At 35.8% G+C, this 15,403-nt stretch overlaps 1 pseudogene; it reads left to right on the plus strand.

Moving 5' to 3' along the window:
* Positions 1–1,534: 1,534 nt before the first annotated feature.
* Positions 1,535–2,914, plus strand: LOC123571102 (uncharacterized; annotated as a pseudogene).
* Positions 2,915–15,403: the final 12,489 nt, after the last annotated feature.

Below are 15,403 nucleotides of genomic sequence, written 5' to 3' on the forward strand. Positions count from 1 at the left end.
ATGGGACAGTTTCTCCGAGCCTCTAGACAAAACCAAACTTGGCAACACCTTGATTTTAGACATCTGGTCTTCTAAACTGTAAGTGAATATATTGTTGTTCAAAGCCACGAAGTTTCTAGTAATTTCTTATGGTAGCACTGGGAAATTAATACAGATGCCAAGAATAATTTTACTTCAAAAATACCTAATCAACTCAGTAGCAAAATTAGTGAGTGGTTCCCTCATATTTTACAAAATCCTGAAACCTGCAATAGGCAGAAGAAGTAAATATCACCCTTAATGAAGAGTATTCTAGAATGATTGTACAATAAATTCATTTGGCATTCCTCCCAGTATGTCCTCTTCTGTCACTGCTGATTCTTTGGGATAGCCAGGTTCAAGGTGACTCATGACTGATATTACTTAATGACAGTCCATAAATGGTCCTATTCATGCCTGCCAGAGACCTTTCAGGACTGATATGAGAGCCAAAAGTCATGGGAAGGTCTGGCAGTGATTGTGGTCTGCACATCAAAGCACTTCCTGAAAGATGTAATAGGCCAAGATATTTGGGGATAAGCAGACAAATGAGGAAGAATTCCTAGTCAGAAAGCTAATTTGAGAGTGGGGATAAAAACTACCTGTTAAATGATTTACTGCTCTTAAGCCATAGACACTATTGACTTTATTCTGCTGCAGTTTCTAAGGCTGTTTTCTGATAGTTCAAAGAGTCAGGAAGACAAAAAAGATATGTCTTGAGATTATGTGCCAGTCTTTTGCCAGTATACATGCTAATGACCTATTTCATACCTTAACCATCAAAAATCTTATTAGTGGTATCTCTGTTCTATCTTTATTTTTTTCTACTACCAATGTGTTCCTCATCTAATATAAAGATTTATCTTAAATATTTGTACTCAAAACCTTTTATTGGATTGCATTTGTATACACATGAAGTCCAGACATCTTAGCCACAATTCAAGTTTCCTCTCGGTGTCAATTAATCTGTCTTTTCATCTTTACCTTGCACTATTCCATTAAATAATCCATGTGCACTTAAGAAACAGAGTGTGTATTGCCAAACTTACTTTGCATTTACTCATATTATTCTTTATCTTACTCATTCCATACCTTCACTTGCTGTAATCTCTTCATTTTCTATGTACCAAAGCCCTGTATCTTTTAAATTTTACACACTTCCTTGATCATCTAAGATAAATTAGTCTCTTCTTTAATAAACCCCAATAATTTTAGCATGTTATTCAAAAAGTACTAGACATCTCATTTGTAGGGAAAAAAAAGAAGATCAGACTGTTACTGTGTCTATGTAGAAAGGGAAGACATAAGAAATTCCATTTTGACCTGTGCCTTGAAAAATTGCTTTGCTATTCTAATTTAATATACTAATTTAAATCTCCCAATTGTTTTAAATATTCAAATTCATTCAACAGAATTATAATAACTGAACATCTTCTCCATACTAGGGATCATAAGGATACAAAGAAATATAATAGGCCAAGCCTGGTGGCTCACACCTGTAATCCCAACACTTCGGGAGGCCAAGATGGGCAGAACGAGATCAGGAGTTTGAGCCCAAACTGGGCAACATAGCGACACTCCATCTCTACAAAAAATATAAAGACAGTTGGGTATGGTGGCGCATGACGGTGGTCCCAGTTACTCAGGAGGTCTCTGAGGTAGGAGGATTGCTTGTGCCTGGGTGATAGAGCAAGCCCCTGTCTCTCTCACATGCATACATACAAACAGACGTATAATACAGGGTTCTTATGTTCAGGGAATAAATTGTAATAAATTTATTTTGAGTAGTCAGTTTGAATTGTCAATAGTAAGTTTAAATTCAGAATCCATCTCATTTCTCAGGTGGAGAAACTGAGGCTTATATGCTAGAAAATGTTTCTATGTCATGCTCTGTACCAACAAGGAGCTACTGGCTAATCAGGAGTGCTGGCATTTTATTGTCTGAGTCTATGTATTGTCTGGCAGTCTAGTATAAACATTTTTATTTGGTCTAGTATATAGGGAAAAAAAGAATCTGATTCTGTAGTGGGAGTTATAGTTTGAGTGGAATAATATTCATTCTAAGTAAAATGTAAATGCTGCTATCAATAAGAAAATAAAGCATTTCAAAGTATGAAAAAAAAAAAAAAGAAAAATTGCTTTGCTGAGATGCTGTTAATTTGTAACTTTGCCCCAGCCACTTTGCCCCAGCTACTTTGCCCCAACCTTGTGTTTACAGAAACATATGTTGTATGGAATCAAGGTTTAAGGGATCTAGGGCTGTGCAGTACATGCCTTGTTAACAAAATGTTTACAAGCAGTATGCTTGATAAAACTCATCGCCATTCTCTAGTCTCAATAAACCAGGGGCACAATGCACTCTGAAAAGCCACAGGGACCTCTGCCTTGGAAAGCCGGGTATTGTCCAAGGTTTCTCTCCACGTGATAGTTGAAATACAGCCTCGTGGGATGAGAAAGACCTGATTGTCCCCTAGCCTGACACCCGTAAAGGGTCTGTGCTGAGGTGGATTAGTAAAAGAGGAAAGCCTCTTGCAGTTGAGACAGAGGAAGGCCACTGTCTCCTGCCTGTCCCTGGGAACTGAATGTCTCCGTATAAAACCCGATTTTACATTTGTTCAGTTCTGAGATAGGAGAAAAACTGCCCTATGGCGGGAGGCTAGACATGTTGGCAGCAATGCTGCTTTGTTATTCTTTACTCCACTGACATGTTTGGGTGGAGAGAAACATAAATCTGGCCTAGGTGCACATCCAGGCATAGTACCTCCCCTTGAACTTAATTATGACGTAGATTCTTTTGCTCACATCTTTTCTTGCTGAACTTCTCCCTATTATCACCCTGCTCTCCTACCACATTCCTCTTGCTGAGATAATGAAAATAATGATCAATAAAAACTGAGGGAACTCAGAGACTGGTGCTGGTGGAGGTCCTTGGTATGCTGAGTGCCGGTCTCCTGGGCCCACTGTTGTTTCTCTATACTTTGTCTCTGTGTCTTATTTCTTTTCTCAGTCTCTCGTCCCACCTGACGAGATACACCTACAGGTGTGGAGGGGCAGGCCACCCCTTCACACTGAATTTTAGGTATTTTTGAAATCATAAAATCACAGAACATTCTTTATAGAACAAATTGAGTAGTATGTCTCCAAGTATCCCTAACTTGCTTGATGAAAATAATCATCTAGGAGGGTGCTTAATGGGAGAAATTGTCCCATGAACCTATCTTAGCTTCTAGTAGTTGCTGGAAATCCTCGGCATCCATTCGCTTATGAAAGCATAACTTGAATCCCAGCCTCCATCTACACAAGACCTGAATATAGATTCCTGGATGCTGCCTCAATTCTACTTAATCGGAGGAAGAGTCTGGACATATGTACAGATAAGTTTATAACCATTCGAATTTAAGAAACACTAGTCCCATCTATTCCCCTTATTATATAAGTGAGGTAACTGTAATCTCTGCCTGAAGATAACCACCATGTCCAGAGATCATATTAGTAATTAGTGACAGAATGAAAATCGAGGCTAAGGTAATGTGCTCTTTCCATAGCATAGCTCTCCCACATGTGATTACAAGTCTTAGAGAATGAAACTGGGTCTTTATTGTTTTTTTTTTTCTTGTGGTGTTTTGCATAATAAATTGCACATGCCATTGGAGAAGTGGACAGTGAAATAATTTTAGGGAAGTAGACTGTAGACTCTATGTCAATAGCTTGCAAATAGGTTAATAAAAACAGGCAAAAGGGAAGAGGCACAGCAAAGTGGCAGAATAGAAAACTTCATTGATTGATCACCCAGCAAGGACATGAAGTTAGCAACTATCTACACAGAAACAACACCTTCATTAGAACCAAAAATCAAGAGAGCCCTCATAGCACCTGATTCTAACTTCATATACTGAAAGAAGCACTGAAGAGATAGAAAAACAGCCCTGAATCATGGATGCCTCTCCTTCCCAAACCCCGATAGCAGCTGTGTGGCACTAAAAGCATCTCTGGGTGCTGTGGGAGGCATAACACAACAATTGTGAGGCATTGAACCCAATGCTGTCCTTTTAGAACAGAAAGGAAACCCGGACAAAACTCAGCTGATACTCACTCATGAAGAGAGCATTTATTGTATATGTATTTTTATTTTTTAAAGTTTTTTCTGTTTTCTTTTTTTTAATTTTTTTATTATACTTTATGTTCTAGGGTACATGTGCACAACGTGCAGGTTTGTTACATATGTATACTTGTACCATGTTGGTGTGCTGCACCCATTAACTCGTCATTTACATTAGGTATATCTCCTAATGCTATCCCTCCCCCCTCTCCCGATCCCACAACAGGCCCCTGTGTGTGATGTTCCCCATCCTGTGTCCAAATGTTCTCATTGTTCAATTCTCACCTATGAGTGAGAACATGCAGTGTTTGTTTTTCTGTGCTTCCGATAGTTTGCTGAGAATGATGGTTTCCAGCTGCATCCATGTGCCTACAAAGGACACGAACTCATCCTTTTTTATGGCTGCATAGTATTCCATGGTGTATATGTGCCACATTTTCTTAATCCAGTCTATCATTGATGGACATTTGGGTTGGTGTTTGCTATTGTGAATAGTGCTGCAATAAACATACGTGTGCATGTGTCTTTATAGCAGCATGATTTATAATCTTTTGGGTATATACCTAGCAATGGGATGGCTGGGTCAAATGGTATTTCTAGTTCTAGACCCTTGAGGAATCACCACACTGTCTTCCACAATGGTTGAACTAGTTTACAGTCCCACCAACAGTGTAAATGTGTTCCTATTTCTCCACATCCTCTCCAGGACCTGTTGTTTCCTGACTTTTTAATGATTGCCATTCTAACTGGTGTGAGATGGTATCTCATTGTGGTTTTGATTTGCATTTCTCTGATGGCTAGTGATGATGAGCATTTTTTCATGTGTGTGTTGGCTGCATAAATGTCTTCTTTTGGGAAGTGTCTGTTCATATCCTTTGCCCACTTTTTGATGGGGTTGTTTGTTTTTTTTTTTCTTGTAAATTTGTTGGAGTTCTTCGTAGGTTCTGGATATTAGCCCTTTCTCAGATGAGTAGATTGCAAAAATTTTCTCCCATTCTGTAGGTGGCCTGTTCACTCTGATGGTGGTTTCTTTTGCTGTGCAGAAGTGCTTTAGTTTAATTAGATCCCATTTGTCAGTTTTGACTTTTGTCACCATTGCTTTTGGTGTTTTAGACATGAAGTCCTTGCCCATGTCTATGTCCTGAATGGTATTGCCTAGGCTTTCTTCTAGGGTTTTTATGGTATTAGGTCTAACATTTAAGTCTCTAATCCATCTTGAATTAATTTTTGTATAAGGTGTAAGGAAGGGATCCAGTTTCAACTTTCTACTTATAGCTAGCCAGTTTTCCCAGCACCATTTATTAAATAGGGAATCCTTTCCCCATTTCTTGTTTTTGTCAGGTTTGTCAAAGATCAGATGGTTGTAGATGTGTGGTGTTATTTCTGAGGGCTCTCTTCTGTTCCATTGGTCTATATCTCTGTTTTGGTAACAGTACCATGCTGTTTTGGTTACTGTAGCCTTGTAGTATAGTTTCAAGCCAGGTAGCATAATGCCTCCAGCTTTGTTCTTTTGGCTTAAGATTGTTTTGGCAATGTGGGGTCTTTTTTGGTTCCATATGAACTTTAAAGCAGTTTTTTCCAATTTTGTGAAGAAAGTCATTGGTAGCTTAATGGGGATGGTATTGAATCTATAAATTACCTTGGGTAGTATGGCCATTTTCACAATATTGATTCTTCCTATCCATGAGCATGGAATGTTCTTCCATTTGTTTGTGTCCTCTTTTATTTCATTGAGCAGTGGTTTGTAGTTCTCCTTGAAGAGGTCCTTCACATCCCTTGTAAGTTGGATTCCTAGGTATTTTATTCTCTTTGAAGCAATTGTGAATGGGCGTTCACCCATGATTTGGCTCTCTGTTTGTCTGTTATTGGTGTATAAGAATGCTCATGATTTTTGCACATTAATTTTGTATCCTGAGACTTTGCTGAAGTTGCTTATCAGCTTAAGGAGATTTTGGGCTGAGACAATGGGGTTTTCTAAATATACAATCATGTTTTAAACCCATTCTAGCCAAAGCGGAATTGTCCATTGGAGCGATTTGAACTTGAGTCCCTGCAAACCTTACCACTAAGGGCTACAACAGTCTGTGTCTCCAAGTAAACTTGAAAGGCAGTCTAGGCCATAAGGACTGCAAATCTTAGGCAAGTCCTATGGCTGAATTAGACCCAGAAAAGGTGGCCTGGGGGAACACACAACATACTGAGACACCAGATGGGGCAGCCAAGGGAGTGCTGACATCACCCCTCACCTAAACCCAGGCTACACAGCTCATGGCTCCAAAAGAAACCCCATCCTTCCACTTGGTCAGTAAAGTTGCAGCATACAAAATCAACATAAAAAAATCAATAGCCTTTCTTTATGACAACAGTGAACAATGTGAAAAGAAATTTAAAAAGTAATTTTATTTACAATAGCCACAAGTAAAATTAAATACTTAGGAATTAACCAAAGAAGTGAAATATCTTTATAATGAAAACTATAAGACACTGATGGAACAAATTGAAGGGGACATGACATCAAAAGATGAAGAAATATTCCATGTTCATGAGTTGGAAGAATCAATATTTTTAAAATGTCCATACTGCCCAAAGCAATCTGCAGATTTAATGCAATCCCTATCAGAATACCAATGATATTTTCTACAGAAACACTAAAAACAATGTTAAAATGTATCTGGAACCCCCAAAGATCAAGAATAGCCAAAGATACCCTGAGTACAAAGCATAAAACTGGAGGCATTACATTACCTGACTTCAAATTATACTATGAAACTACGGTAAACGAAACAGCATGGTACTGGCATAAAAACAGAAACATAGACCAATGGAACAGAATAGAGAACCCAGAAACAAATCCACACACCTAAAATCAACTTATTTTTGACAAAGATGCCAGGAACATATACTAGGAAAAAGTCTTTTCAGTAAATGGTATGTTGATAAAACTAGATATCCCTATGCAGAAGAATGAAACTAGACCCATATTTCTCACCATATACAAAAATCAAATCAAAATGGATTAAATATTTAAACATAAGATCTCAAACTATGAGACTACTACAATAAAATCTTGGGGAAAATCTCCAGGGCATTGGTCTGGGCAAAGTTTTTTTAGCAATACCCCAGGAGCACAGGCAAAAAAAAGCAAAAATGAGCAAACAGGATCACCAACTCTGTGAGAAAATATTTAATAATCCAATAAAAAATAGGCAAAAGTTTTAAAAATATGTTTCTCCATAGAAGACCTACAGATGGCAAACAGGCATATGAAAAGGTGCTCAACATCACTGATTATCAGATACAAATCAAAACTACAATTAGATATCATTACACCCTAATTGAAATTAATTATATTCAAAAGACACGCAATAACAAATGCTGGACAGAATGTGGAGAAAAGCGAACCCTCATATACTGTTGATGGGAATGTAAATTAGTACCACCACTATAGAAAACATTTTGGAAGTTCCTAGAAAAACCAAAATTTAAGCTAAGAATTGACCCAGCAATCCCACTGCTGGGTATATACCCAAAAGAAAGGAAATCAGTATATTGAAGAGAGCTGCACTCCTACATTTGTTGTAGCACTGTTCACAATGGCTAAGATTTGGAAGCAACCTAAGTGTCCATCAACAGATGAATGGAAAAACAAAATGTGGTATATATATGCAGTGGATTACTATTCAGCCATAAAAAGAATGAGATCCAGTCATTTGCACCAACATGGGTGGAACTGGAGATCATTTTGTTAAGTGAAATAATACAGGCACAGAAAGACAAACTTTACATGTTCTCACTTATTTGCAGGATCTAAAAATCAAATCAATTAAACTCATGGGCATAAAGAGTAGGAGGATGGTTACCAGAGGCTGGGAAGGGTAGTGGGGAGATAGGAGGGTTGGGAATGGTTAATGAGTTCAAAAACATAGGTCGAATGAATAAAAGCTGATATCTGATAGCAAAAAAGGGTGAGTACAGTCAACAATTATTTATTGTGTATTTTAAATTAACTTAAAGAGTATAGTGGGATACTTTGTAACTTAAAGGGTAAATAGTTGAGGGGATGGATACCCCATTCTCCATGATGTGCTTATTTCACATTGCATGATATATGAAAACATATCATGTACCCCATAATTATATACATCTACTATGTACCCACAATAATTAAAAATTTAAAAATTAAAAAATAAATAAAATTACTTGACATAGTAGTTTGTATAACTGAAAACATCATATTTAAAAAGAGCCAGAGAGAAATCATAAATACACACTCTATTTTGAATAAATATTGGCCATTTACTTGAGAAAATTATTTCCCAGTACTCTCCTGTGACTTGCAAGGAACCATAAAACATTTTCATTTGAACTCGACAAGTTGAAAATGTGTACAATGGAATTCTCTCATGTGCAGAGTATATGGATCTTATAAGGAAATATAGCACAGGCAGATGGGAAAATTCCAGTCCCATTTAAATACAGGAGGGAGCTATGAGGTTTGAAAAGATAAACAGATATAAAAGCAGTATGGATATCCGGGCATATTGTTTTAGAAAATAATGAACACTCTCCTGATTCTCCATTCTGAATATAAGATTATTTCACTCATAATGAAACCTCTAGGTTTTTGTAGCATTGTTCTTATTTTTAAAAAGCCCACTTGTGCCTTCTTGGCATCAGAATTTGTTTCTGTCTTTGTAATGTCAATGCACTTGTTTTGATCTGACAAGTTTAATGTCATTTGACAGGATGAAAGCCACCCATTTTCTGAGAACTGAGTGCTTGAAGGGCACTCATCCATTTTGTAAGAAAATTCTATTCCTTTCTAGTACTTCGATAGTCCTTTCTTTAGACAACAGAATGAAAATGAATACATTATAAAGTCTGAAATCCTGTCAGAAGAAAAAAAAATTAACTCTCCAGATTTCCTAGCATCCTAAGATGTAAACATAAAGCTATGATAAATATGTTATTTTACCTACAAATAAAAGCAATTACCTTTAAAAAAATCTTACCATGCACTAGTCACTATAATTACATAAATACATGTTTTCAATATTTCATTTAGTACAGTATTTAACAGTGTTTTATTTAATGGCCACAAAAATGCCATCAGAGAGGTATTTTTATTTTAGTTTTACAGATTAAGAAACTGACTCATAGAAACTTGAATTCATCAAAGTAAAATGACAATAGATGAAAAGACTTGATTCAAATTCTGATCTGCCTGATTCCAAATTCTAGGTAATAACCTTTTGCTACACAAAGCATGTTTCTAAGTGCATCTTATTAACTTCACATGGCAGCATGTTAGAAATACAGAATATCGGGCCATACCTAAAACCTACTGAATCAGAATCTTCATTTTAACAAGTTACCTAGTTGATTTTAAAGCACCTTAAAGTTTGAGAAACCCTGTTACTAGGGTTTAGAGTGCCTGTTCTCTTGTAGAACCCAGTGATATACATATTATTAAATTTAATAATTGGCAAAGACTATCCTTTGAACAAAAGTCAGGCTCCTCTGCATCCTCTTTCTGACTAATCCCTGCCCTTGGGATCTGTGCTTGGCCCATTTCCTCCAATAGCAAGAATCCTGCTGGATCAGATTAGCAAAACTCTCTTGCCCTTGACATCTGATCACTGACCCCTGGTATCTGACCACCTTTGATAGCTTATCAAATCTCTTATCTCATACCCTCTACATCTTCTCACTCTTGCGGGTCTTCAATAATACTCCTCTGGGGTGCAGTGGTTCATGCCTGTAATCCCAGCACTTTGAAAGCCTGAGGTGGGAGGATCTCACAAGGCCAGGAGTTCAACATCAGCCTGGGCAATATAGCAAGACCTCATCTCTACAAAAAATTTTTAAAAATTAGCTGGTTATGGCGGTGTGCGCCTGTAGTCCCAGCTATTCAGGAGGCTGAGGTGGGATGATCACCTGAGCCCAAGTGTTTGAGGGTTTAATGAGCTATGATAGTCACCACTGCACTGTAGCCTGGGTGACACAGCAAGACTCTGTCTCAAAAAAAAAAAAAATAAAATAAAATAAAACTCATGTAAAGTTGGTTTACCCATAGATATTTTCTTATCATAGATATTTTCTCTTATTAGTTTCCCATTCACTCACCTCCACTATGCTCTTTGGTTATAAATTTTCATTCCCCCTTGTGTCCCTGTATTGAAAGTTGAGCCCAATATCTCTCCCCTACAAATAAGCAAAACAAAACAAAACAAAACAAAAAAATATTTCTGTGGTTTCCCCGAATAAAGTCTGCCTTAGTGTCTTTAACAAGTGTCATGAATAAATTTTTCTTCAACATAATCCAAGAGATATAAACTATTTGGTAGCTCAAACATTATATTAGCCCTAAAGTATGAGTTTTAAAATGAGAGCAGTATATTTATATCACACATATTTGCTTTAAAATTTAGTTAGAATATGAAACTTTTGGGAACATGAAACTAGCATGCCTCCATGTTCATTTTAATAAAACATTCAGGAAGCTCTTGTTAGCATAACACTCTGTGAGTTACCATCTACAGAAACAGATAAAGAGAAGAGAAGTCATCGCCTTCTAATGGAATCACTGTCAGATTATTCAATTCAATAAATAAAAATGCGTAAATTAAGGTTGCATCATTTTTCTTTCTTCTCTATCCCCATTCTTCACCAAACTCTCTTCCTTTCATGTCTTACTTCTCTTGAATCTTTTTGTTTCTTTCTTAAGAAAGTAGACTCCAGGATCCTTCAGCATTGTTCAGTCTCACATTCATCTTTCAATGGAGTGATTGAGAAAAATAAGCCCATGGAGTTTGAGAATGATCAAACTCATGAAATAAGAAAAGGCTTAGCCCTTTCATTATAACTAATGTGTCATTCTCTATCCCCAAGGGAGAGGTTGGTTCTAATAAGAAGTTTTCCAAGAACATAAAGAAATGAATACAAATTTTGGAAAGAATAAAAAGATTCTAGGGAGGCCTGCCCCTTAGAGCTTAGAAAGTTTCTTAATGAAAATGAGCAGGTGAAGAAAGCAAAAATGATGTTAAAATTAGCCTCTAGACTAAATTATCCTTCAGTTTATTATGGTCAGTTTCAAATGTCTGTGCTGGCTATGACTTATCATTGTTTTTGAAATGCATAAAATATTCAGTGACTAAGTAAGATCATTTAAATGAGAGATACTTATTGAAAAGATTAAGAACATTTGTTTAAAGTCTTTTAAACACAAGTTCTAAGTGATCAGGAAAATATAATTTAACTGTTATAATATATATAACAAACTTTATATGTATATAAGTGTATACATATATATGTATATAAACCATATATGTATTCAAAGCATATATATACACATATATAAGCTTTTATATATATATACACACACACACACTTGTATGTATATAAACTTATATAAACAAGCTTAATAGTTCCAGGTGATCAGGAAAATATAATGTAACTGTTTTTTATAATATAGATAATAAACTTTATATAACAAAATTATAACTGTTTGTTAAAATATATAACAGTTGAACATAATGGACTGGAAATTGTCTTTCTTTTACTACAAAGTAGTTTTTTAAAAATGAGTCAACTGGTTTCTTGAAAGCAAGAATCCAACTGTTTTCATTAAGGTCTGTCATCACTCATTTCTTTCAATTATCTTCCCTTTCTTGACCATTTTTCCAGACAGCACCACTTTATCTATTTTTAAGATCCTTTGATGCCAACAGCACAAAGGGGCTTCTGGCTCCACCTTCATTATTCCTGAACTGTTGGTGGATATTTACACCGTCATTTACAATGAAAGTGTGAGCCAAACGTAAGACACTGTAATCATCACAGTCACTGTGATGAAATGTTGGTGCTTAACTGAAAGAGGAAATAACATTGATTTGGTTCAGCTGACCTGAAATCATGACCAAAACTTAGGTAGTTACTTTCCATGTCAAGAAAAGGGAAAACCACAAGTTTAGCAACTTCTGTTTTCATCATTTTTAATTTATTTGTTTGTTCATTTTCTTAGAGAGGGAGTGTTGCTCTGTCATCTAGGCTGGAGTGTACTGGTGTGATCACAGCCCACTGTAACTCTGAACTCCTTTGTTCAAGGTATCCTTCCGCCTCAGCCTTCCAGGTACCTGGGACTCAAAGTGCATACCACCACACCCAGCTAATTTATATTTAAAAAAATGTAGAGACGGGGTTTCTTTCCCTATGTTGCTCAGGCTATATTTATTTATTTTTAAAGTGAGTAACAGAGCAAGGTTTTAACAGAAAATAAGTCAACAACCTTTTCTCCAGAAATAAAAATTATTTTATAATGCAATGTCACTTTCTCTTTTATTTCCATTGTTGATATTATAAGATATTGACTGGAAGAAAAAGCCTTCAGTAACTTTCAATTCACTTCCTGGCTGAGAATATTGGAAGCCAAAAGTAATATTAAATATAAAGCGTTCGATTTTCATATTTTATTGATGCAGTATCTGATATATAGAGAAGTAAAGTACTTCTCCCATAATCACGTCACTGATTGCTGAATCAGGCCTAAGAATGCAAATGTCAGTTGCATGTGATTCTAATCACACTATGAACTATTAATAAATTCTGACTCAAGTTTCTGCTTTGTATTTGTTATGTCATGAAAAGAGGACTGGGGCAGCATGAGGAATGTCAAATCCAAACCCATTTTCTGCCTCAGTGGGTAAGATCTATATTTCTTTCCAGTAAGGTTCTAGAAGGATGATGATAAATGGAAGTCATAAACTGTAGTCCAAAATTAAGATACGTGAGACTAAAATCAACCCTGTGTGTGTGTGTGTGTGTGTGTGTGTGTGTGTGTGTGTGTGTGTGTGTGTGTGTGTTTTGTGGTGGGAGAAGGAAAAGGGCGTTCTTTGGTGAAATACTTTTATGAAATACTGTTGCCACAAATGTTAACAAATATTTCTGCTTTCTACCTTTCAGTTTTTAATATGCTAACATTGTTAGTTGCTAAAAATAAATATGTATATGCAGCACATAACAAACATATCCAAACACAAATCCTATTGTTCTTGGGACATCTCCCGAGATCAGCGATTCACTAACCATAATAGGGAAAGCACTGGGTGGGTCAGCAGAGCATAGAAATCCAACTTCCTTGTAGCCATAGAATGATTGGACTTGTGTCTTGAACATTTCCCATGGGGTCCCTCTTAGACATTTTTTTCCAAGATTTCACCAGAAGCCTACTCAGTGGGAGGCATACATTTTAAGCTATATTATTTATTAGTTTCTAAACTCCGAAGTTATTACTTTTGGAGTTCTGGCTCACAATCGTTAGGTAACAAGAAATTTTGAGTTGAAACTCAAAAAAATGAACTTATTGAGTTATATTTGTAAATATTACTTTCAAATAGAATTGCTACTTGTATATGTTATTCAGTATATTTGCTTCCAGGAGACATACATACTTTGGAAGCCACAGTACAAATGTAACACGACTTGATGACATGGAATTGGAACGAAGCAGTTATTTGAAACATCTTAGTGGCTAGTATATCTATATCTCCGAGGCGCAGATATTTCCACCCTTACGCTCACATTCCTTGTTCACATGATAAAGATGAAGGCATGTATACAATATTTGTCTCTAACTTCTCCTTTTTTATGCTTCCATGACAAATCATTATGTTTTATATTTATATACCCTTTGGAGAATAAACTTCTTTTGTTTCTCTTACCAAGCAATTATTGTAATTGCTGTCAGTTCAAGGAGGAAAAGAACAATATCTGTTTTGTTTATGATGGCATTCAATTACTTAACACAGGTGTAGCTTGTAGCAGATGCTCAATGACTGAAAAATCATGACTTTTTCATATGTCATTTACTCATTCATTGATAATGAGTAAATGGACAAGATTTTGGGGTCATATCTATATCCTAAATTTGCAAAATCATGTATTTCTACTTCTGACTCAATATGTTAGTTTTATAGTTTAAATCTTACAATACTGTTTTACTTCCCTATCTTCCCATTGCTTTAATTAGTCTCTAGTTTTCCCACCTAAAATGTACAGTACAGCATTCTTCTGGGGGCTGAGGTTTCCAGTGCTTCATTTCATGTAAAGAGATTCTAAAGTAGCCACAAAGTATATTTAACCAATTCATTTCAATTATTTCATGCAGTAGATCAAATGAGAAATAAATGGTCTCTGGAAGCTTTCTGTACACTTAGCAATAAGACTACAAATATTTTTTGAAGATAAAGAAAGAGCAATATTGAGCAAGCAGAAGAAAATTCTTAGGGAGCAGTTTCCATAAGACTTCACATTATTTGAGTTGCAAGTTTCAAGTAAGTTAGTTCTATACTTACTGAGTTCTCAAATTACCTCATAAAATACAGGACACTCTTTATTACTAACGGGCTTAACATTTAAGGATTTGTTAATATCCCAAATCATAAAAAGTGGAAGTATAAAGTAAAACAGGGACATTTTTGGAAGTGAGGAAACAGGAACATTTCCTCACTTCCAGATCAGGGATATGTCCCCTAGATAATAAACCTCGAAAGTTTATAAAATGATTCTTTACTTGATCCAAATCATACAGTGATGGTCAATTTAAGTGAGTAAATTGTTGTCAGAGAATTGAATCTAACACAGAGATACCGGCAAATTATCATTTTGAAAGGAACTTTATTTAATTATAATATTAGTTTCAATAAATTGGGTTTTTTTGTCAAAGTTTTCAGAATAAACATTTCAATAATTGTACGTAGGTAGTAGTGTTTAGAGTTGGAATAAAGCATGAACATCAACTAGTGCAACATCCTAATTTAAGAGACATTAAAATTGGAGCCCAGTATTTGATTTGTATATCTGTGCTGGAGCCAGGATAGGGATTTCAGTCCCCCAAAACTGATCCAGTAGTCTCTCCTCTCTGACATAAATTAAACCTGATTTTCATGAATAGTATGTGACATGTTATCCTAAAGCTAACTTATACGAAGGCATAGAATCCTTTAAATGAATAGAAGTCCATATAATTTTTATAACATTGCTGACAAGTATGTTGTTACTTTTTTAATTGGGGAAAAATCCATAAATTCACATAATTTGGAATAGTTTATCTTAAGGGAATGCATGTAATTGAGAGCTAAAATCCTTTTCATTGAGAAAGTGATAAAGAAACTTGGACAACTAAAAAAATTTTATGTCCCTTAATGGGCCATGAAATAATTCTGTTGAAATTTGAAGGAAGTGAAAGAAAGTAAATGATTACATGAAGAAATGGACAACTAAGATCTC

Source organism: Macaca fascicularis, chromosome X, assembly GCF_037993035.2.
Source record: "Macaca fascicularis isolate 582-1 chromosome X, T2T-MFA8v1.1".
Lineage (NCBI taxonomy): Eukaryota > Metazoa > Chordata > Mammalia > Primates > Cercopithecidae > Macaca > Macaca fascicularis.